The 24,247-nt window shown below is 48.4% G+C and overlaps 2 protein-coding genes across 7 annotated transcripts in view; one reads left to right on the forward strand and one right to left on the reverse strand.

The window, feature by feature from the left end:
• NTN1 (netrin 1) overlaps positions 1–24,247 on the reverse strand; it is a 610,189-nt gene that overhangs the window by 57,246 nt on the left and 528,696 nt on the right. The gene's annotated exons all lie outside the window — the stretch shown is intronic.
• Positions 1–24,247, forward strand: part of LOC146809962 (uncharacterized) — a 483,309-nt gene that overhangs the window by 41,955 nt on the left and 417,107 nt on the right. The gene's annotated exons all lie outside the window — the stretch shown is intronic.

The following is a 24,247-nucleotide window of genomic DNA, read 5'->3' on the forward strand; positions in this document are numbered from 1 at the left end:
TAGGAATACCTTCCCTCTTTTTTAAAAGCATCTAGCAACAAACATGTAAAAATATGATAACATCTCTTCAAAATTCAAAAAAGTGTATTTCATTAACATGCATAAGCTTTTCACCTTAGTACATCAGATATCACTGCGTTGAGAGCATTTATTAAAAGTGATAGTTTTCAAACATGCACTTAGAACCATTCATGCTCATCACCCCCCGCCCCTGAACTTAAAACCATTCATGCTCACCCCGACAACAATGCTATTAGTGAACTAAGGACCAGATTTACGAACATGAAAATTGAGCATCGCAAATTGCGACTCTTTTGCGAGTTGCAATTTGCGAGGCGCAATTTCCGATGTACAACAGTGTATTTCACACTGTTTGCGATTCCCAATGGGGTCGCAAATTGCGAGCCTCTTGAAATATTTTCCAACATACTCACACAGGGAAAGGGGTTCCCTGGGGACCCATTCCCCTTTGCAAGTGGTTTACCACCTACTTGAAGTAGGTGGTAAACTGCAAGTGTTTTGCGGCCGCAAATGCGGTCGCAAAACAGTAGTACATAGCATGTTGACTCACTATTAGGAAGGGATGCCCCTTCCTAATAGCGAGAGTCGCAAATGCTATTTTGCGAGTCAGGGACTTGCAAAATAGCATTTGTACAAGCTATTACCATTTTTTGCGGACGCAAACAAGAGGTTCTCCCGTTTGCAGCTGTAAAAAAGGGTCATACATCCGGCCCTAAGAGGCAAGTCAGTTGCCATTTGCCCCGTCTGGGTGGGCTAGGTGGTTGTTCTACATGAAACAATGTTATAGTTTATTTAACCAAACACGAGAAGGTTTTGCACATCTCACATTCCGAAGTTATCTTTTTCAAGTTGCTCTCGTGATATTTTTAAAAAGGAGGATAAATGAAATAAAACAATTGCCTAGGATCACACGTTTTGGTCAAGTGGGGATGCCAAAAAAGATCCCAGGTTTTCCGGTTTCTCTTTGTGCAGTTCAGCAACTATATGGGTATTTCTTTTATCTCTTGTTGGATATCATAAGTTAATGCTTTGTCTTTAATTTCTGGTGCATGTGGTTAAACTGAGGGTGAGAGACAGAAGCCACATGAAGGCTTGGTTCGTTTTGGGTTGAGGAATCCAAGAGAACCTCAAGACTAAGGCATTCTAGCTGGAGCTTGGTCAATATTTCAGTGGTATGTCCACATATATAACATAATGACAATTAAGGTATCAAACCCATAGGATGGATATGATTCAACTATCACCAAACAGTTTGGTGAAGAAAGTGTGTAAATACCACAGTGCAGGGCTCCTTGTTAGAATGGACAACTTTCACCAAAGAAATGCCTCAGTGCTGTGAAACCTGCCCAGACTTTAAATACATAGTTTACAACCACATATTTCGGCAAAGCCAGGATTAAATGGCAAGTTTCTTAGTGCTATGGCTAAAACTTTACTACTGTCCGATGTGTAGGGGCAGAGGTTACGTGTTTGTCTGCCCACCTCAGTGAATTGCACACCTTGTTGGAGGGTCTTTGGAATGAAACCCTCAAAATAACTCTGACTCACTATCCATACCATGTAAATGGTTCGCTTCCCCCATGCCAATGTTAGACCCCCTCCTCTGTGCCCCCACCCTGCTGGTATCAATGCAGCCTTCGGTCACACCACATACCATACTTTTCAAGCTCTGGGAATATTTTGCGAGTAACCATGTTATAGGTGAACACTATTGTCTGTTAAACCATGTACAAGAGAGGTTTTTGTACAGTGCACACCTTGCACTGATTTATATGAAGATGCTCTTAAATGTGATGATAAAACAAAAAAGCAACACAGTGAAATAATGTAATTGCCTAGAAGCACACAATTTAGTCAAGCATGAAAGCTGGGATTGATCTCGCGTACCTTAGTTTAAGAAACTCCACATACTGCACAGTATGTCAACTTAAAACATGAAGCCTTTCTAGAAAAATGCTAAACTTAAGGTATGGGAAGGCAAGGTACTCTATTTTAATGTTGCTATCACCAGCTTCTCCTGACTAAAGAAAGAAACTGATTTCAAGAGAGGCTGAACACTTTCACTATAGGCAGGAGCATGCATTAACAAGCAAAGCTACAGTAGTCCACAAAGTTACTAATGTTTGCATGACACAAGTAAAGTGCAGAGCTTGGCTGCAGGCTGTCTTTCGCACAATGCCCACACCATGCCATCTTTTAATTTTTTTTTATTTTCATTACCCCCTAGGACAAGAGTAGCAGCTCAGATGGGTCGACCATCAAAATCCTATAGAGTGCTCTCCTAAAATGCAGTTTAAAAATCATTATCGTAGCACCTCTCGGAGCACTCTGAAGTGTCTCCAGTATCAGCCAGTCAGCAATACGACTGCAGTAGTAGGCAGCACCTTCACTGCTGCAGGAGGCTGGGGGAGAGGGTTTGGTAAATAAGGTAACAGAACGGACAGCTTGGCTTTCTTTTGGCTCAAAGGTCCAAGAGGACCTCAAGCTGAGCCAGAGCCAGGCATCTGGCATGCACCTTCAATGTCTTGCCCACATGAGCAGGTGAGACATAGGGGTCATTGTTCCCCAGTGCTGCAAAATGTATTAATTTGATTTTGTACCAGAGCTGCCCTATTTATTAATGACAAGACAACTAATACGGCTAGTGCCACTGGATAGCGACAAATGCTGGGTCTGCCATGTTTTCACATTCCCTTCAGGGCATTTAAAAAAAAAACTTTGAACATTCAAACCTCCTTTTAGTTTGTTGACCTGGACCCCGTTACAACATCTGACATGCCTCCTCGCCAATCTCCACTTGTGCTGTGGAGAGGGAGCCAGATCACAGCTGGCAACTGTAAGGAATGCCAGAAATGGCCTGTTTTTCAACGAAATACTGTGATTTCCAGAAATGCTGGTATAAGAAATTGGGTTACTGGTTAAGAGGGGTGGATGTCCTACTCAGGCAACAACTGCAATCGTTGTCAGGGTAACCACAAAAGTTACTAATATGACCTGTGCTTAATCCTTTCTTAGCTTAGCACAAAAGCAGTCAGGCTTAACAGTAATGTGTAGTGTTCACGCAGCACACAAACAATAATAAAGTGAAAACACAGCACAAGAACTATCTCTAATACATTTATAGACATTTTAATAAATTAATTGATTCCATGGTACCAGAATGACAAAAATCCATTTAGTAGAACCAGAGATATTAATTTTTAAAGTTTTAGGTAAAAATAGCTCAAAGAACCAGAAAGCGCAACTTTTGGTTACTTGGTTGCACTGAACTGAGGGAAAGTCACAAGTTCAGCCAAACCATAATGGAGCATGAAGGATAGAGGGACCAGGTTAGCTCCGCTGAAGAATTTCCTTCTTACGTCCGGGGTGAAGTGATTAGTTTGGGTTGGAGGAGGCTTTCAGCATGAAGAGCAGGTCCACTGGAACTTCATGTTGGTGATCGTCGTAGGTTGCATGAAGAGGTCACTTTGCAGTCAAAAGAAGCCCAAAACTTTAGGATTTGCACCTCTTAGGGATTAGGACTCACTCTAACGGAGGCCAGCAGCAGGCCTCAGGAAGGTTCAGTTGGTGCTAGTCAGCTGGGTATTCGGATGGAGGTCTCTGGTCCCTGTAACTCACACAGGAGGTCAGCCAACCCACCTTTGGAGTCATTCTGGGATCAAGGCAAGAAAGTCCAGTCTTCCTTCAGACAGCAAGGCAGTCCTTCAAGGAGTAGGACAGGTTTTCTAGCAGCAAGACAGTTCTGCTTCGGAATCTTCAACAGATCTAGGAGTGCTGTGATGAGTGGTTCTGAAGGCCCTCTTTTTATACCTGGTGCTAGCGTTTGTGTGTAGTATTTCCCTGAATAAACCCCAAACAAAATTCTGGTCAGTTCTTTCTCTTCCCCTGGTCCTGGTTCCAAACTGTCTAGGGTGACAAAGGCAAGGACTGGCCTGGTGTCAGATTCCTTTGTGTGTGTTTCAGGAAGGGCCCTTTGAAATGTAATAAAGGTAGGGAGGAGCTCTTCCCCAGCCATCCTGTCAGGGAAATCCTCTCTCCTCAAACCCATGTTTCCTTTGTCTCACTGTCTGGAAGCAATACATAATCCCCAACAGCAGAGCAATCCCCAGTTACATGACCCAGGACACTGGCATAAAGGCACATTTGGATGGTACAAGAAAATGGCAGCTTTCTAAAAGTGGCATTTTCAAAATTGCAACTTAAAATATCTCACTTCACCATTAAAGAGGATTTTAGAATTAATTTAAACGTAAACATAATTTCCCTGTCTGCTTCTAATCAGAAGTTAGCACTTAAAGTGTAATCAAGTGATCCAGTGTTAGTCTGTGGGAGAGATAAGCCTAACAACAGTGGAACACAACTGTAGAAGTTTTTTACTGCCAGGACATATGAAAGATAAGTACACATGTCCTAATTTTTAAATGCCATGCATTCTTCCCTATAAGCTCTTAGGGCCTACCTTATTGGTGACTTATACATATAAAAAGGATGTTTTAGACATGGCAAAAGGTTTATTTTACCAGATCAAAATGGCAGTTGAAAACTGCACTACAGGTTTCAGTGGCAGGCCTGAGACATGTTTTACAATGCTGCTTTAGTTGGGGGCACAATGAGTGCTGCTGCCCACTAGAAGCATTTTATTTACTGGCCCTGGGTACATGTAGTACCATATACTAGGCACTTACACATAAACTAAATGTGCCATTGAGGTATAGGCCAATTTTATAATGCTTTAAGGAGCAAGCACAAGCACCTTAGCATTGGTTAGCAGGCAAAAAGTTCAAAGCGTCCTAAAAGCCAACAAAAACTGGTTCAGCAGAGGAAGGCAGAAATCTGTGGTGGCCCTGCAGCTCCCCTCCAGCCAAAAGCTTGTGGAGACCGACCAATAACTTGATGGGCTCTCCAGCTCAGGCGATAGAACATGGACAATGGCCTTCTTCTGCAGAAGCACTTGCCAGGTCTATGGCCATCTGAACCTAGTTGGATCAGTGAGGCTCCTAACCTTAGTTTGTTCACAGATGCATCTCAATAGGCAGGCTTTACAACCATCGCCAACAAGGTGATGTGGTCCATTCTGCCCCTTCGTTCAGACTTCTGACCCCCAACCCAAGGAAAACTCTGCCCATATGGACAACAACCAACTGAGGCCACTAACAGCTGTCAGTGTCAAGAGCCAGGCCCTGGCTGGGCCATTCACTGCCAGTGCGGGGATCCATGCCTCTGAGAGCGACCTTGGTAGTCTGAATCTCTCCGGCATGCAAGGAGAGCGGCTGAAAACGCCCTGAAACACCTGACGTGGCTGCATCATGGCAGCGGCCTGACGCGGTCCTCAGAGGCCCCGCGAGGTTAGGGGTCACGGGCGAGCCTGCTGCCACCAAGAGTGGCCACAGGGATGAATCGAGCCCGGGGAGCTGCGGCCTACCAGGACCGAGGTCGCGAGGTGCAATTTCTCCTCTGGCCCAGCACTGGAAGGCGGCGGTGAGTCTAGCTACTAGGCGTGGGGCTCCTCCCTTCCCCGTAGACCAGGCATGTCTGATGACATGCTCTAGTCCCCTGGGATCGTTTGGTGGTGACCTTCCTGAGCGAGCTGATCCCCCGGAGGCTGGCGGTTCGAAGATGGAGGGTGCTGCCGCCATCATGGCGGAGCTGCGGGCCGACTTTAAGGCCACAGATGCCTGATTCGACGAACTGGACCCGCATAGAAGCTCCTGAGAAGTGCATCTCGGACACTGAGGATTTTCAGGCCGCCATGGCCAAGCACCTAGATCGAACGGAGCCCCTTCTGAAAAAGACGGCAGCAAAGGAGGAGGATCTGGAGGCGCAGCCGCGCCACAATAACCTGCAGATTGCCGGGGTCGCCAAGACCACCAATACAGGCCCCATGGAGGCATATGTGGAACGGTTATTGTCGGATCTCTTTGGCAGAGAGTGCTTTTCTACCACTTTTGAGGTGGAGCGGGTTCACAGATCCCGGCATCCAGATCGGCTACCGGCGCACCCCGCGTCTTATCATTGTGCAATTACTTAACTATCACAACAGAGATGTTGCTCTGTGCAAAGCCCGGGAGGTGGAAAACCGGCAGTATCAGGGAATGACACTTGCGCTCTACTCAGACTTCATGCCAATGGTACAAGAGGCCCAGTGCAAGTTTCAAGACATCAAGCGGACCCTGAGAAATGAGAATGTTCACTACGCCATGTTGTATCCGGCACGCCTTCGGGTTCAGGTTAACGCTAAAACTGCTATCTTTGATACACCGGCGGAGGCAGCGGACCTTTGGAAATGCCACAAAATGGACAGAGGGACCTCCCCTGGAAAGTAATGCTGCATGGCTTGCGGATAAGTAACTGTTAACGAGCCGCTCACCAGGCATCTAGAGGAACATTAGCTTGGGCATGGAATCAGGAACACCTAAAAGTCGATGTGTTATGATACTCTCCTCTCTCTCTCTTATCGGAGGCACATTTGTCATAATGTCACTTCATGACAGCAGCTGCATGTATAATATGTCTTAATGTTATCATATTTCGTGGCTTGCTCGGGGCGTTGCTACCACCCCAGGAGTTCTACTATTCCCATTTAGTGTGGGGCTGTTTTGTTTCTTTATTCTTTTTGTTAGCTGAAATGTGCAGGGATTCACCGGATATTGGTTGGGTGGATATCTGCTGTGGGAGGGGGGCGGGGCGGTGGGGGTTAAGGTTAAGTAAGTTTTGTTTTGTTTTTTGTTTGCAGACTATAAAAGATCACAACGGTTGGCTATCCAAATGCGATCATAATCGCAAACCAGATGGCATACTATTGCAGCTACTGTAGTGAGGCCGCGGGACTTGAGCTGCGATGTGTAACATGGAGTGTTCGAGAACTGTCGAACCCACGTAAGGGACAGCAGGTGCTTGCCTACCTAACTAGACACAAAATGCCTGGGGCGGTAATCGATTCTTTGCCAGTAACAGCACTTATTCCCGTGGAGTTTGCGTCTGGATTCGTAAGTCACTCCCCTTCATGAACCAGACTGTGAATAAGGATCCAGAAGGCCGCCACTAACTTGTGGCGGGTGACATAGGTGCGCAGCGACTACTTTTTTATTAATGTTTACGCTCCTAATGTGGACGTTTGGGGCTTTTTCGCTAACATATCGACACACAACACTGGCATTCCAATTGAGTCTGTTATATTTGGGGGAGACGTCAATCTCACATTACAACCCAGCTCCGACACCACAGGCACTGGGCACAACATTAAGCCTTGCTCCTTGAGGGAACTTGAGGCACTGTTACATACACACCTTTTGACGGATGCCTGGCGACATCAGAATCCATCGGCTCAGGGATATTCATTTTACTCGGCACCGCATGGCAGATGTTCTGTATTGACCAATGGCATGTTACCCCATCTACTCCTCAACCTGCAGGAAGTGGATCACCTACCGCACACTCTATCGGATCACTCTCCGGTGCTGCTAGCGTTCACTCTACCAACTGTCGTACGTCCCTCCATGTATTGGCGCTTCCCAGCTGAAGCGTTACCAGATAACGTTTTCAAGAGTGAGGTGCAGGACGCGATTATTGAGTACTTTCAAATTAACACTGGCTCGGTACCCCGCTACGCCACCCTGTGGGAGGCCTTCAAGGTGTATATCAGGGGCATCTGCATGGCCAAGCAGGCTGCGGTGCTCCGTACAATCCGCCAGGATCTTGATGCCACTGAGTGGGAGTTATGTGATCTGGACGCTCGGTTGTTGACGGGTGCGGTGCCCTCTCCGCTGCATCAACGTGCTAAATTATTGGGAGAGTTTCAGGAACTGGCACATTGGGAGACAACATATTTGGGAAAATATGCGCGCGCTCGGGTGTACGGAGAGGGAGAGCACCCGGGACGCACTTTGTCGCGTTTATTTACTCCGAGGCACCAAGTTGCATATATTAAACAGTTCCAGGCTACAGACCGCACTCCCGTCACGGATGGTGCTGATATTCAGTCGATCTTCTTGTCCTATTACACTAGTCTCCATACCACGTGTTCGCCGCCGACGGGCGAGGCACTGACAGATTACTTAAATGAAATAGCGCTGGTGTGGATTGAGAAGTCACGACAACAGTTTCTCGCCTCGCCTATTGGTGCGGACGAGATTATAGAGGCCATAGATAGCCTGGATGGTTTGTGAGCCCTCTGTACCGACGGCCTCACTGGTACGTTTTACAAAGCTTATAAAGTGCAACTTGTCCCACAATTATTGGAAGTTTATGCAGAGGTGTTAAAATCGGGCGAGCTGCCTCTCTCTATGTGCACGGCGATAGTAACACTGCTCCTTGAGCCAGGCAAGCCGTCTGACAACTGTGCCTCTTATTGGCCATTGTCACTTTTAAATCAGGACTACAAAATCCTAGCTAAAGTACTGGCCATGCGGATATCGCTTATAATAGGTCAGATCATATCCCCTTTTCAGTCAGGATTCATGCCGGATCGGTCGACTTCGGTAAACGTACTCAAATTGTTTGCCGTCATCAATCAGATCAACCTTTCCCTTCCTGCTGCGGCGATATTATTAGATGCAGAAAATGCACTTGATTCCTTAGAGTGGGTTTCTTGCAAGAAGTGCTTAGTAAACTTGCCTTCCCCCAAAGTTTTTGCTCCTTAGTTTGCCTTCTATATACTAACCCGGTTGCCTTGCTTTGCATAAACGGGGTGCTGTCCAATAAGTTTGCATTGTTGCGGGGCCCCCAATAGGGCTGCCCACTTTCTCCTCTGCTTTTTATTATTGTGATGGACCCGCTGGTGCGGCATCTGCAAGAACGGCACCTCCAGCGTGGAATAGGGTTCCATCGGGGTCCTCTCCTGGCATCCTTACATACGGACAATATCCTTTTTTTCATTCGAGAGCCGGCTATGAATCTCCCACCAATTATGAGGGAAGTGGTGCTGTTTGGCGTTTTCTCTGGGCTGGTCATCAACTGGAATAAGTCTGAAATATTCCCCCAAATGGATGCCACCACACCATTCACATTGGATTTGCCACTGCGCTGGTGCAACGATCCTCCCAGATATCACGGGGTAACTATACACCGCACGGCCTCAGAGGTTATCTGGCTTAATTACAGACCAGCCATTGGTCGTCTCTCTGGGCAAATAGACCGCTGGATCACACTGCCTTTATCGATGGCAGGTCGCATTGCGATTATTAAGATGGTTGTGCTACCCAGGTTTTTGTTTTTAGATATCCCTATTCCACTCACAGTGTCCTTCTTTCGCACTCTTAGGGGGAGGCTGACATGACTGATCTGAGCGGAGGGTGGCAGGCACGGGTGGGTTGGCAGACACTCATTCCACCCTTCGAAAGAGGAGGGTTTGGTGTACCAGACTTTTACTTGTATTATTTGGTGGCGCAGGAGCAGTATGCTTACTTTTGGTATCACCCGGACGCACGCCTACAATTCCTGAAGCCTGAGCACACACAGGCCCGTCCCTATCCACTCTCAAGTATCCTCCCTCTCAGGCTTAGGAGAACACCGGCTGAGATCGATACACTACAAACCACAAACTGGGCATGGGGACGATTGCGCAGATACCTGGGGGCTGACCGCCTGTATTTCCCGCATTTGCCGGTTCTGAATAATCCATGGATAGCTCCCACGACTGAAACACTGACGCAACTCGCGCTTACTTGCTGTCAGATACAAAACATTGGGGGTATATTCAGAGAGGGTCACTTGCGCACAGTGGTAGATCTGACCGGTGATCGGGACGTAACCGCACTAGACCGTTTTGTCGTGCACAGAAGGGCGAATGGCACTGATCAGCGCACTGCGACCTGAGACAGAGGAACCTCCTGAGTTCCCCCCGCTCACAACCATTATTACTGCACCTGATGGTGCGCACTTAGTCTCCAGACTAGATCGTCAGGCCCAGGCACTCTGACCATTGAGGGGTGGTGGCCCTCACGCGGCCTGGGAGGGAGACCTAGTGCAGCCCATGACTGATAAGATGTGGGCCTATTGTTATGAACACGCTTATTTATTTGTTTATTTAAAAAGTTTTATATAGCGCTAGCTCCACTCGGGGGTATCAGAGCGCTTTACATTTGCATAAAATATTTAGGGAAAGAAACAGAGCAATTGATATAAAATGAAGCAATTATACATGGTAGACTAAAAGAGTCAATTGAGCAATACAGACAATAACAGTATAAAAGTGCATAAGGGTAGGTTCAGTGGACATAATAACGCAGGAGGGATTAAGTATGTGAGAAGGAGAGGGAGGGGGAAAGTTAGGATGTAGAAGAGGGAGGTAGGGTGGAGGGGGGTCAGGATAGGGAAGTGTTGGGAGTGAGTGGGGAGAGCGGAAGTGTTTAAGGGAGGAGGGATGGGTAGAACAAGTATGGTAGGAGAGGGATTAAGTACCCCAATATTTGTTGAGCAGGTGCATTTTAAGGCCTTTTTTGAAACTGATATAGGAAAGGGTACATCGTAGATCTTTGGGGAGGGCATTCCAAATGCTGGGGGGCCTTTCCAGAGAAGGAGCGTGACGGAGATGCTTTTTTTTTTTAACGGGGGGGGGGGACGAGAAGGAGAGAGTTTGTGCTTCTCAACGTCTGGGCGCAGCCTGCTTTAGTGAGTTTGTTGGAGAGGTAAATTGGTGTCTTTTGATAAAGGGCTTTGCGAGTAAAGCAGGCAATTTTATAGGAGGATCTGCCTTCAATGGGAAGCCATTTGAGGTCCTTGAGGACAGGTGAGATGTGTTCAGAACGCTTACAGTCACTAGTTAGTCCGGCCGCTAAGTGGAGGACAGATTTGAGGGGGGCTAGGTGAACTTTGGGTGTTCCGGAGAGTAAAGCGTTTCCGTAGTCAATCTTTGAAAGGACAAGAGATTGGATAACCGATTTGTAATCTTCGGCTGGAATGAACGCTTTGATTTTTTTGAGATGCCGGAGTGTGAAGAGTGCTCCTTTTGCCGAGTTTATATGGGTATTGAGCGCAAGCTTACTGTTGATGGTGACGCCAAGAGATTTAACTGATTCGGCGAGGGAGAGAGAGCAGTTAAGGGCATTAAGGTCAGCGATCCATGCTTGAATGGGGAGAGGGTTGTTTTTAGGAGAGAAGAGAATGATATCTGAAAGAAACACGTTAGTTAGATTCCTCACCTTAGAATATCCCCAGGCGTCAGACTGGATCCGGAAGATTTTTCGTCAGCAATACCCCTTGCGCGTCGCTAGGCGTCGTCTGCGGCTCCGCGTCCGTCGTCGGCGTCGTGCGCCGGAATGACGTCGTCGGAGTACTTAGACGCCGCCCTCGCGCGCTGATGTCAGTTCTTCTTTTTTCCGCGCCAGTAAGCGCAGATCCGGGAGAGCTACCCCTTTTAGTCTTTTTTGACTAAGTTTTTTTGATCCTTTTTGATCTTGTCTCGACTCCGGTGCCGGTAGGATGCCTGGTTTCAAAGCCTGTGCTGACTGCAACCACTTGATGTCGGTTACGGATCATCACCGCCGGTGCCTTTACTGTTTGGGCCTCGACCACGACGCGGAGTCGTGTTCGGACTGCAAGGCCCTGACCTCGAAGGCTAGACGGGAGTGGTTCCGTAAGCTTCTCGAGCTTCGCCACTCGGCTCCGCGCCCCTCTCGATCCCGGTCCAGGAGGAGGTCCAAGGATCGGTCGCGGAGCCGCAGCCGACGTCATCATCGCTCGTCTGGCTCCAAGTCTTCGGGTAAGTCGAAGCACTCCAAGAAGTCCAAGAAGCGACACCGCTCTTTGGACTCCCCTCGCCGGTCGCGCGACTCGTCCCTGGGACTGACGCGGCGCCGGCGGAAGTCAGTGCCTTCCTCGCAGCCATGAGGAGCCTGGCTCCGCCGTCGACGCCCGCTGGCGCGCCTTCGGGCCCCGCGGACCCGTCTGGGCAACCTTGCATGCCGGCGGCTCCGGCCCCGGCGCCGTCGCCGGCTTCGGCCCCGACACTGCAGGTTCCCGAGGGACTCGTCCCCGAGTCCCCGCCGACGCTGGTCGACCTCGTCACGCCTCCTCCGCCGGCGTCGACACCGGTTCCACCTCCGACGCCGGCTCCACTCGGCGTCGAGCCCCAGTTCAGCCCCGCTCCGGATCCGGCGCCGTTACGGCGTCGATGGACGCCGCGTACGGCGCCGTTAGAGACACATTATGTCTATCGTCTGGCTCCGCTCCTTCCTCCTGTTTACCAGGAATCGGATGACGGGGGCGACTGGGAGGGGTCCGATGACCCTATGGCCGTTCAGGCCCAGCTGTCACAGGACTGGGCAGATGAACTGGGGGAGGCCAGTGGTCTGGATACCTCACCAGACACTGGATTCATCTCTCCTCCGACTGTGGCTTCGGAGGAGGGTGCTGCTTTCTCTGTGGTGCTGCGCAAGGCGGCCGCAGCCCTTGGGCTCGAGCTGCCTGCCGTGGCTGTGAGGACTAACGTCCTCACTGAGGTGCTTCAGTCTGCAGCAAGCTCCACTGAGCCTCTGCTGCAATTCAATGAGGCCCTCATTGACGTTCTGCAGGGCACCTGGTCCAAGCCCTCCACAGTCCCTCCTGTGGACAGGAACGTCGCCAGGCGCCACCGCCCTGCTCCGGGCGACCCCAGTTTTCTGTCCCAACACCCCACCCCGAGAACCTGGTTATCCAGGCTTCTACCTCCCAATCCTCCTTCCCGACCGCTCCGCCGGACCAGGATTCCAAGAGACTGGAACAGTTTGGCAAAAAGCTGTTCTCCTCCCTTAGTTTGGGTCAGCGGTCCTTGAACACCGCCTGTCTTTTGGACCGTTATTCCCACTCTCTGTGGGATACGGTGGAGGACGTGCTGCCCCTGTGTCCGGTGGAGGCCCAGACACGACTTACCCAGGCTCTGGCCGATGGGAGGGATGCAGCACGACATGCAATTCGATGTGGGCTTGACACTACGGACTCGCTGGGTAGGGCGATTTCTACCACGGTGGCGCTTAGACGTCACACCTGGCTGCGGTCCACGTCCTTTTCGGGGGATGTCCAGAGCACTCTCATGGACATGCCCTTTGATGGCACTCGCCTTTTTGGTGAGAAAGCGGACAGTGCGCTGAATTGCTTTAAGGACTCCCGGGCTACGGCCAAGTCCTTGGGCCTCTCGGCCCGCGGTCGCAAACTTCCACCTTTCGCCCCTTTCGTGGCCAAGGAAGGGGTGCCTTCTCACGTACGCCTAGCCACCAGCCGCAGAACCAACCTGCGCGCGGACGTGGTTTCCGCCGAGGCGGTTCTGGAGGACGACGTGGTCAGCCCACATCCACCCCAGCAGCATCCGCCTCCAAGCCTTCCTAGTCCGAGCTTTCCGGCCCATTCCTCGCCAGTGGGCGGCAGAGTTCGCCATCACCTGCTCCACTGGCGTACCATCACTTCGGACAGGTGGGTGCTGCAAATTGTCCGAAGGGGCTACTCCCTCCCCTTCGAGACGACCCCTCCAGCCATGCCACCGCAGCACCACCGTATCTCGGAGGATCATTTGAATCTTCTGCGAGAGGAAGTTTCGGCCCTCTTGGCCAAAGAGGCCGTTGAGCGCGTTCCGAGCCCAGAAGTAGGTCGTGGTTGTTATTCCCACTACTTTCTGGTTCCCAAGAAGGGCAAAGGGGGCCTACGCCCTATCTTGGACCTCCGGAACGTCAATGCCTTCCTCCGGAAGGAACGGTTCAAAATGTTGACGTTGGCTCAGGTTCTAGCTGCCCTCGACCCTGGAGACTGGATGGTAGCGTTGGACTTGCAGGACGCATATTTCCACATCCCTGTCCTGCCGGCCCACCGGCGTTACCTGCGGTTCACGGTGGGCCAGGAGCATTTTCAGTTCACCGTGCTCCCCTTCGGCCTCACCAGTGCCCCTCGGGTGTTCACGAAAGTGATGGCGGTGGTCGCAGCTCATCTGCGCAGATCAGGGGTTCCAGTCTTCCCCTATCTCGACGACTGTTTGTTGAAGGCGTGCTCGCCCCAGGCAGTCGTCTCCCACCTCCAGACTACGGCGGATCTCCTGCATTTGCTGGGGTTTTCCATCAACGTGCCGAAGTCACACCTGAGTCCCTCTCAGAAGCTCCTCTTCATCGGAGCGGTTCTCGATTCGGCGCAGTTCCGGGTCTATCCGCCGGAACAGCGGGTCCGGGATATTCAGGCCCTGATTCCCATCTTTCGGCCTCTATCCTGGGTTTCGGTCAGGCTAGTGTTGCGGCTTCTGGGGCTGATGGCCTCCTGCATCCTACCAGTGCATCACGCCAGGCGGCGCATGCGGGCTCTGCAGTGGGACCTGAAGTTTCAGTGGGCCCAGCATCACGGCAACCTGTCCGACCGTGTCTTGATCTCGGAGGGCACTGCACAGCAGATGCAGTGGTGGCTCACGGACCGCGATTGGGTCACGGGCAAGAGCCTCTCCCTTCCCCAACCGGAGCATGTCGTAGTGACGGATGCGTCCCTCCTGGGATGGGGTGGCCATATGGGAGAGGCGGAGATCAGAGGCCTCTGGTCTCCGCCGGAGTCTCGCCTCCACATCAACTTGTTGGAGTTGAGAGCGATCCGACTTGCACTGAAAGCCTTCCTTCCCTCTGTCAGGGGAAGTGTCGTGCAGGTGTTCACGGACAACACCACCGCCATGTGGTATTGCAACAAACAGGGTGGGGTGGGGTCGTGGACCCTTTGTCAGGAGGCTCTGCGCCTCTGGACATGGCTGGAACACCAGGGCGTCACCCTGGTGGTTCAACATCTGGCGGGCTCTCTGAACGCCAGAGCAGCCGCCGGTGCATGATGGATCACGAATGGCGTCTGAACTCCGAGGTGGCACAAGGTCTCTTTCAGCAGTGGGGAGAGCCTTGGTTAGATCTATTCGCCACCGACGAGAACGCGCAATGTCAGCAGTTCTGCGCGTTGGAATTTCCAAGGCGGCACTCGCTCGGCGACGCTTTTCGTCGCGAGTGGAGTTGCGGTCTGTTGTACGCCTTTCCGCCTATACCACTTCTGCCCAGAGTGCTGAAGAAGATCAAGCGCGACCGGGCCCAAGTCATCTTGGTGGCTCCGGATTGGGCACGAAAGTACTGGTATCCTGAGCTCCTCAGTATGTTGACCGATCCTCCGATACGTCTGCCCCTTCGAGAGGATCTTCTGTCGCAGCAGCAGGGGACGGTCCTCCACCCGAACCTGTCCAGCCTCCACCTCCATGCGTGGAGATTGAGCGGCGGCAGTTGATGCCATTTGACTTGCCTTCTGAAGTCTGTGATATCATTCTGGCAGCCATGCGTCCCTCCACAAAGACGGTATACGCCTGCCGGTGGAACAAATTTGTAGCATGGTGCACAGCAAAGGCTGTGGATCACCTTTCCGCCCCTCTTTCTGAGGTTCTCCTCTTTCTTCTTTCTTTGGCCCGGCAGGGCTCTGCCCTGGGCACCTTGAAAGGTTATCTTGCTGCCATCTCTGCCTTCTTGCGGCTTCCTGATCAGCCTTCTCTTTTCAAGTCCCCTGTAGTTACACGCTTTCTAAAAGGCATTACTCACACGTTCCCTCCTGTCCCTTTTGTAATGCCTCAGTGGGACTTGAATCTTGGTCTCACATTTCTAATGTGCGCTCCTTTTGAGCCTCTTCATAATTGTCCTCTTCGTCTGCTGACGCTTAAGACTGCTTTTCTGGTAGCCATCACCTCGGCTAGACGGGTGAGTGAGCTCCAGGCTTTATCATCAAAGCCTCCTTTTCTCTCTTTTCATCCGGACAAGGTTGTCCTTCGGCCTCGTCCCTCCTTTCTTCCGAAAGTGGTGACCCCCCTTTCATCTTGGGCAGTCTGTCACCTTGCCCACCTTCTTTCCGCCTCCTTATCCTTCCAAAGAGGAAGAGAGGCTCCACCGTCTGGACCCAAAACGTGCGCTCTCCTTTTATCTGGACCGCACAAAGCAGTTCCGGGTGGACGACCAACTCTTCGTTGGATACGTGGGTGCTAAGAAGGGGAAAGCTGTGCACAAACGGACCATCTCTCGGTGGGTCGTTTTGTGCATCAAAATTTGTTATTCCTTGGCAAAAAAAGGACCCTCCTGTTGGGCTCCGCGCCCATTCTACTCGGGCCACAGCGGCTACTACTGCTTTGGGACGGGGTGTCCCTTTGCAGGACATCTGTCAGGCGGCGACGTGGGCTTCGCTACACACGTTTGCCAGGCATTATTGCCTTGACAGCCAAGTCCGGAGGGATGGCTTCTTTGGCCGTTCTGTCCTCCAGGACTTTCTGGTGTGATCTTGGTTCGCAGACCCACCACCGGGGATGGTATTGCTTAGGTATCTATTCTAAGGTGAGGAATCTAACTAACGTGTTTCTTTCAGATGAACAAGTTACTTACCTTCGGTAACGATGTATCTGTAAGAAACATTAGTTAGTTAGATTCCTCACCGACCCACCCATCCTCCCCGTTCTGCGAACTGACATCTAGGGTTAAGGCTATCCCTTTCAGGGCCCTAGAATTTTTTGGCACCAGTGTCGGTATCTTGCATGGCTCTGCGTTCCTGGCGCGGAAGGCTATGTACAAGAACTGACGTCAGCGCGCGAGGGCGGCGTCTAAGTACTCCGACGACGTCATTCCGGCGCACGACGCCGACGACGGACGCGGAGCCGCAGACGACGCCTAGCGACGCGCAAGGGGTATTGCTGACGAAAAATCTTCCGGATCCAGTCTGACGCCTGGGGATATTCTAAGGTGAGGAATCTAACTAACTAATGTTTCTTACAGATACATCGTTACCGAAGGTAAGTAACTTGTTCTTCAGTTTTGTTTGGATTAAGTTTGAGATGGTTGTTGAAGAACCAGGATTGAATTTTGGATAGGGCAGTGTTGAGGTGTACGATATCAGAGTGGGGTTTGATTTTTTAGTATAGTGGGGTGTCGTCAGCATACAGGTGGTAGTTCATTTTGGCTTGTTTAAGTATGAGGTTGAGGGGTTTCATAAAGAGGTTGAAGAGGGCAGGAGAGAGGATAGATCCTTGGGGTACACCGAGGGAGACAGATGTGGGACTGGAGAGGCAGTTTTGAATTTTGATTTGTTGGGTTCTATGTTGGAATTAGGAGGTGAATCAGTTAAGTACAGTGCCATTGAGGCTGAAACAATCTTTGAGTGCATTGAGTAAGGTTGAATGGTTAACTGTGTCAAATGCAGCAGGGAGGTCGAGAAGGATGATGATGCAAGTCTCCCCCTTATCCAGGGCGAGGTGGATGTCATCGACAATGTTAAGCAGTGTAACCTTTACGGAAGCCGGATTGTAGGGGGTCAAGCAGGTTGTACGTGTCAATGTGCTTATCCAATTGAAGTAGGGCACATTTTTCCACGGCTTTGGAGAGTAGGGGGAGGTTGGAGATAGGGCGGAGGTTGTTAGGGTCATTTGGATCGGCATTGGGGTTTTTAGGGATGGGCGTGATTTGTCCGAGTTGGAGGGAAATAGGGACACAGCCCGTGGAAATGGAGGTGTTAATGATATTGGTCCAATAAGGGACAATGACGTGCTTTAGATCTTGGATGAGAGCGGATGGGAGTGGGTCTTTTGTGTGAGAGGACGGTTTTAGTTTGGATAGGATGTTAATGACATCTAGTTCGGAAACAGGGTGGAAATTCTGCCAGGAGGCATTATTTTTAAGCAGTGGGTTGGTGTGGAATGGTTCAGGATGGGTAGGTGAGGGAGGGTGAATAGAGGGGCTAGGGGGTGGAAACGGGGGGGGAAGTGTGGTGTTAAGGTAGTATTCAGACGACATTGGGGGGAGGGAGGGAGCTGGGTTACAAGGAAGGATTGATCAATCTTGGCAATTTTTTCGGAGAAAAAGTTAGCAATTTCTTCACATTTGCTTGAGGAGGCCATCAGGTTGGGGTATGCAGGGGAGGATCTAGCGGTTCTAAGGAGAGCAAGGTGGGAGGGGGGAGGGAGTTGTCTCCATGTTCTTTCAGCAAGTCTAAGTGAGCGTCTTTCCTTGTTAAGGTCAGAGGTAAACCATGATTTGGAGGGGATTTTTTTTTGCTTAGTATCAAATAAATATAAACATAAACTTCTGCACTTTAAGTACCTACTTAGAATGTATGTCACACCTGTGTTGCTCGCAAAGATGGATCATACGAGGCCAGATAACTGCCAGAGATGTGCGAAGGCACATGCTGACTTTATTCACTTGGCATGGAACTGCCCTGCTGTTCTGGCATTCTGGGAGGTGGTGTTTGGGCATCTAGAACAAATGGATCTCATCCACACACCCTTGCTGGCTTTGCTGGGGTATGTACTCCCTTTGAGTCCGGGGACTAGGCGCTTCACTGCAATTGCATTGTTGCTAGCTAAGCGACAGGTTTCCCTAAATTGGGGTGGAGCCGCACTGCCACTGGTGGGACCCTGGCTGAGGGATTCAATGTACTGTGATACTACTAGCGATGTATATGCGTCTTTGCTGCCTCTCACGTCCCGCCCCGAATATATCTGGTAACCACTCCGTTCTTATTTGTTACTTCACCCTGAACTTACTGACTAAAATGTATTTCATGTAGACATGATTGTTGGATTAGCCAACTGATCCTATTGATCAGGATTTCTAAAATATCTTTGATACTTGAGCCTGTGATGCTGTTTTATTGTTGATGATTATGGAGCTAATGCTTCTATGCAAGACCTTTCTTTCTATCAGTCAACAATTGGTTCATATGCTCCGCATTGTATGTACAATGACTGTTGTATGATTTCATGAAAAATTGCAATAAAAACAAGTTTAAAAACATAATTGCACAAATATTTTTCTCGTGCATTATTAACTACCATTTTTTCAGGTTTTGAGCTACGTTTTGTGTTATCTTTCTAACTAAGCTTGTATTATGGCTCAAACAGCACCTTACATTCTGATGTACCATATACCATCATGCATACGGAAATTACAACATTTATTTATGATCTATTTATATTGTCATTTGGTTTCCGGGAATAGAGCCTCCCCTTTGGCTCAACACTGCATTATCGCATATATAGTGCGTCACGTGAAGCAAACAAATCTGTGCATGGCACAACACGTATACATATGACTTCACTTATGTCTTGAACTTCTGAGACTCCGGCGTCCACCCTGAAGAATTTATAGTAGACCGTAGACATTCGACTACTCACATAGCGAGGAGGGTCAGACACTAGGATCAGACCACAATACCTACCTTGACGGAGTGTGTGGAATCTCCCACATTTTTCCTTAAACCTTTTATCCTTCGGTTGAGACAATAACCTCTAACCTTTTGTTATCACTGTCTCCCTATATGTAATAGTGTGTGACTACAGTGAGATATTTCCCATCCTCCTCAAGGGGCTATTTGGAATAAGGTAGGGCAGTATCTTGATTATACCCTTTCATTATTCATATTTTTACATCTCAACAATCAATTGTGTGGAGTGCAGTGGTTCACTTGAGTGTCAAATTGATTAGTGACTAGGGGCCTCATGTAGGAAGCCAAATACCGGTCGGTAACGGCCGATTTTCGGTAATTATACCGTTACCGACCGGTATTTTGGCTTTTGGTATGTAGGGGGACAATTTCTGTATTCGGAATTTACTGAATCGGTAAAATTACCGATTCGGTAATTTTACCGATTCGGTAAATTCCGAATACAGAAATGAGATGTAGGGGGAGTGTGTGGGTGATGTTTGGAGTCGGTATTTACCACCAACTAATAGTTGGTGGTAAATAAAGTATGGATGGTGAAATGCATTTCATAGCGCCTACAAGTGTGCAATGTGGCAGACATACATGCCCTTCGGGCATGTATGTGTGCCACATGTGCACACATGGCCGTTTCAGGGGTGCAACAGGGTGTCAATGTGACACCCTGCCACCCTTGCATGTGTTCCCCCCATTACCGAATCGGTATTTACCGATTCGGTAATGAGGCATACCTTCCCATCAATGGGAAGGTATGCCTCATTACCGAATCGGTAAATACCGATTCAGTAATTACCGAATTATTCCGAATCGGTAATATTTACCGACCAATTACCTACATATCATTTACCACTTCATAAATACCGAATCGGTAAAATTCGGTATTTATGAAGTGGTAAATGTGTCCCTACCTACATATGGCCCTAGATGCGTTAACCTTAACATGTTATAGCAATTACAATACTTATTTGGTTTGTGTACAATGTATTTTCTATGTTTAGGTCTCACCAAATTAGCATCCTTAATATACACAAATATATTTATTTTGACTAACAATTTATTTCACCCTACTTTTTAACTGATATATATATATATATATATATCAAAAGATCAAGGCCAGTAGTAGGGATCCAAAGTCCTGAAGAAGCCCATTATTCCATGATGTGCTTTATCTATGGCCGAAACATATTGGCAAATCTTGATTGATGCAGGAATAATTGGGATTCTTTGCATTATGATAGGTTTTTTATTTTGTCAATGACCTTCATGAAATAAATTCAACTGAGTAATTATTTTTAAATAATTTTAATTGCTTTTTAGCGAAAGGGATCCCAACACACACTATAAAATCTCCACAAAATCATACTCTACTGACCCCCTCACCCCTGCCCCCAAGCACCTTGAGACCCTCACAGGTGAGAAGCCGCGCTCAACAAGCACTGATTGATTGATGCTCTCAATACGGTTGAGTCCATCCTAGGACATGATGCTACCCGGGGTGAAGGAGGGAACCCTATGATGAAGCATGATTCTATTGTTGGATGAGGGCTCCATGTCCTACAACAGAAGACCTCTTTCAGTAATATGTAGCCGGCCTAATAAAGCCATCTTGGCCCTTTCATTATATTGTATTGGTATACACTTTTGTGGGAGGATGTATAGGTTGCACAATAAGCTCTTCTGTTTTTCTATATGCAGCATTGGCCATAGCCATTTTCACCTTTTTGAAAATTTAGCGCAGCATCAGCAAAAAGCATTTGCAAAGTCAGTAGGTCCACATTGGCAAAGGCAAAAGGTACTATCAATTATCTTAGCCAATGCTTGTTTAGCTCCCAATGAGGTTAGTCTGCACACCTGTTCCCTAGACCGCCAAGAATGACAGTGTGGTAGTCTCTCTAAATAAGACTTTATTTCAGTTTTATCTATATATAGAAGAACTACAGAAAGGGGAGGGGATAGTTTGTCTGTATTTATGTGTAAAATCAGTAAGAAAAATAGTGTTTCATACAGATTACAAAGTCCATCTACCGCTTCTTACCACATGTACAGCATGTATATAAAAGTATCTGATGCCCCATTTTGAAATTCAATAGCAGTATTGGTGATACTTCGAGCCGGGATCTTATCATGTTACTAAATAGGACAGAAAGATTAAAGTTAAGAAATATAGGTGCTTTACTCGTGGTTTGCAAACAGATGAAAACAGTAAAATAAGATATATTGTATTTCTGTGGGAATATTCAGAATAACTCTGATGGAAGTTTAGAAAAGCTGATTTGTGTGCAAATATGTGGGCTGTGTACGTCCTGAGGAAGGTGAATAAAAAGAACCTGTTTTAACTGGTTAGCGGGGCATTTCTGTTTACACTGTGCATGTAAATTTGAAGAACTGTTTTATCAGAAATGTTGCGTTGATGTTCTACCACAGAGTCTAAAGAATCGATGTGGCTATTCTTCTGAAGGTATTATGTTTTTCGTGGGGGGATAGTGAATGTTCCCCACTGTACACACGTCTATTTTTTATGTAAAAAATAATTTTAAATGAGGAATTTTATAATGTTTTAATAATGAAAAACAATAATACTTCTGACTTTTTTTTTTTATGAAGTCATATGGTAATTTGTTATGCATACACAGTGCATACTATAATTATTTGGTAGAATGCCGTTGGAGTTAAGAGGAGCGTCTTCGTTGTTGGTGTTAGAACCATGTCTTGTCCCCTTTTTCATCACATTAGGTATTTGTAGAGCACATACATAGCTAGAGAGCAGCGGAGCTCAGTCTGAAAGTTAGAGCAGCATATATGAGTGTTAAAGGAGCTCTGTCTGAAGGAGCCCTTCTGCAGACGGACTCTGGTCCAAGGATCTACTGTGTTACACCTACTGCAAGCATCCACCAACCACCACTGGCGTCTGGTGCAGTGTTCTACTGCTGTGGCTGTCACTGGCGTTAACAGTGAGGATGCAATTTACAGCCAAAAAATGACACCAACCAAGATCTTTTCTCACCTACCAGCCCACCTGTTCTGTCTATGTCCAGGCACAAGAGCCCTCCTCAGCCTCCTAGCATCAAAGTGATAATAATGGTTGAACAATGTAGCTAAAGCTCTGCGTGAAGTGGTTTGGGCAGAGTGTAACACAATGTGAAAATCCAACAGTGAATAAATAAAAAAACGTCGACCCCAAATATCACTCATAGTTCTTGAGAGTAGATCTCAAACTGTTCTTTAACAGAGCTGGGTGCCAATGTGGTAATGATGGAGCTGCTATATCCTACAAAGCAAGAGTTATAAAAATCAGAACTTTGCAGTTCTCTCCAGGGTGCTTGGCTGTAGTCTGTGGGTTTATCTGGTTGAACATCACCTTACAGTTCGGCACAAGTGCTGAACAAAGCATTGGAAAGGATTCCAAACCTTGTAATCTAGAAGCAGTATAGTGTCATCTGGAGACCACTGCTGAAGAAGGGGCTGCCATGCCTAAAGTTCAGCGTGGATTTCAAGGCGTAGCTTTGCAGATCAGAACACTCTCCTCAGAAGAACGTGTGCTTATCCAGGCAAAGTGTGTTCCTGAGGGCTTAGATTAGTGCAAGCATGTAATGCCCTGGAAACGCAGTCCCAAGCTCTCGGTTCCTGAGCCATGTATCGTACTGCTCTTATAGGTGGCTTGATCCATTCAAAGGTTGAAGGGCAGACCCACTAGCACACCTGACTATTGCTTATTTCCAAGTTTCAGGTGCCATTTCATTGTGCAGACAGCTCCATGGAGCAAAAGGACGATGTGTTCAGGTTCGTTGAAGGTAGGCTGAAAGGCTTTGATGGACTCTTCATCCTGCTGTTGGGTTGGTGACATGACACCTCATGGTCTTGCCTGCAGGTTCTTTTAGCTCCAGAAGTGAGATGGAGTAAAACCAGTAGCTTTAAGACAGTGTAATTCTTAGTAAAGAGGGGACCAGCATTTTTGCTATTTGCCGGAACTTCACTTGACCAGCGCCTCGCATGCCAGCTGGCTCACTGAAAACAGTCTATTCTTATTAGGCACGGGGCAATCATCCTCCTACGCAGTGGGGAACAGACACATGCAAATGTGACAAAGAGGGCAGGTACATAGTTCTCCACAGGACGCTCATGGGTTGCTCCTTTACGTTAGCCTCTGTATAGGGGTTCAATGTAGATTGTCCTGACCTTTACATAGAACTTTGTCAACAGATCCGAGATGTCAGGCCGAAGATTGTCTTGTGGGACAGGGATTTTAATGTGGTGCTTGACCATACCCTTGATAGATTTAGTGATAGTGATACCAGAAGACCACACCTGCACACTGAGGCTCAATTACACCTCATAATGAATGACTACAGGCTTGTTGAGCTGTGGAGACACCATCACCCCAAGACAGAGAGGGAACCTGCAGAGGAACCACACAACGCGTTTTCCATAATAGACTATTGGTTTGTCACAAAAGATGTGTTCCCCTGATTGACGTCGATTGACCACCTCCTCAGGACACTCTTGGACCATGCACCAGTCCTTCTTGAGTTTGCTATCCCTAGCATGCAAGCTGAGGCACAGACCTGACACCTTCTCCCAAATGCCCTCTGTGACCCTATATTTTGTGCTGAGGCCTGCTCCGGCATTTTGTAAAACTTTCTTCCACAACTCTCAATTTAGGACCTCTGCTTCCACACTATGAAAGGCATTCAAGGTGGTTATTTGGGGCATATGCATAGCCAAACAGGTTGGCGTGCTGAGAGCGATACGAGCTCAATTAGCTAAACTCGTGTCTGAAAACCACAATCTTGGACTGGCCTTGTTTGCATGTGATGATGCTGGCATTCTGGCCTCCATTAGGCAGAAGCTAAGTGAATACCATGAGGAGGCAGCCCGTGAAACACACTATCCAAGCAAGGATTTGGCGATGCAACGATACGGAGAGGGGGACAGAGCAGGACAGCTGCTGTCTAGAATGCGTTTCAAAACAAAGGGGGAGTGAAAGGATATACTGGGCTCATCCTACAAAATAGATTCAGAACACAAAAAAGAGAACCCAGCTATGCCAATGAGACTAACCCTCCAC

This window comes from Triturus cristatus, chromosome 7 (genome assembly GCF_964204655.1).
Source record: "Triturus cristatus chromosome 7, aTriCri1.1, whole genome shotgun sequence".
NCBI classification, from domain to species: Eukaryota; Metazoa; Chordata; class Amphibia; order Caudata; family Salamandridae; genus Triturus; species Triturus cristatus.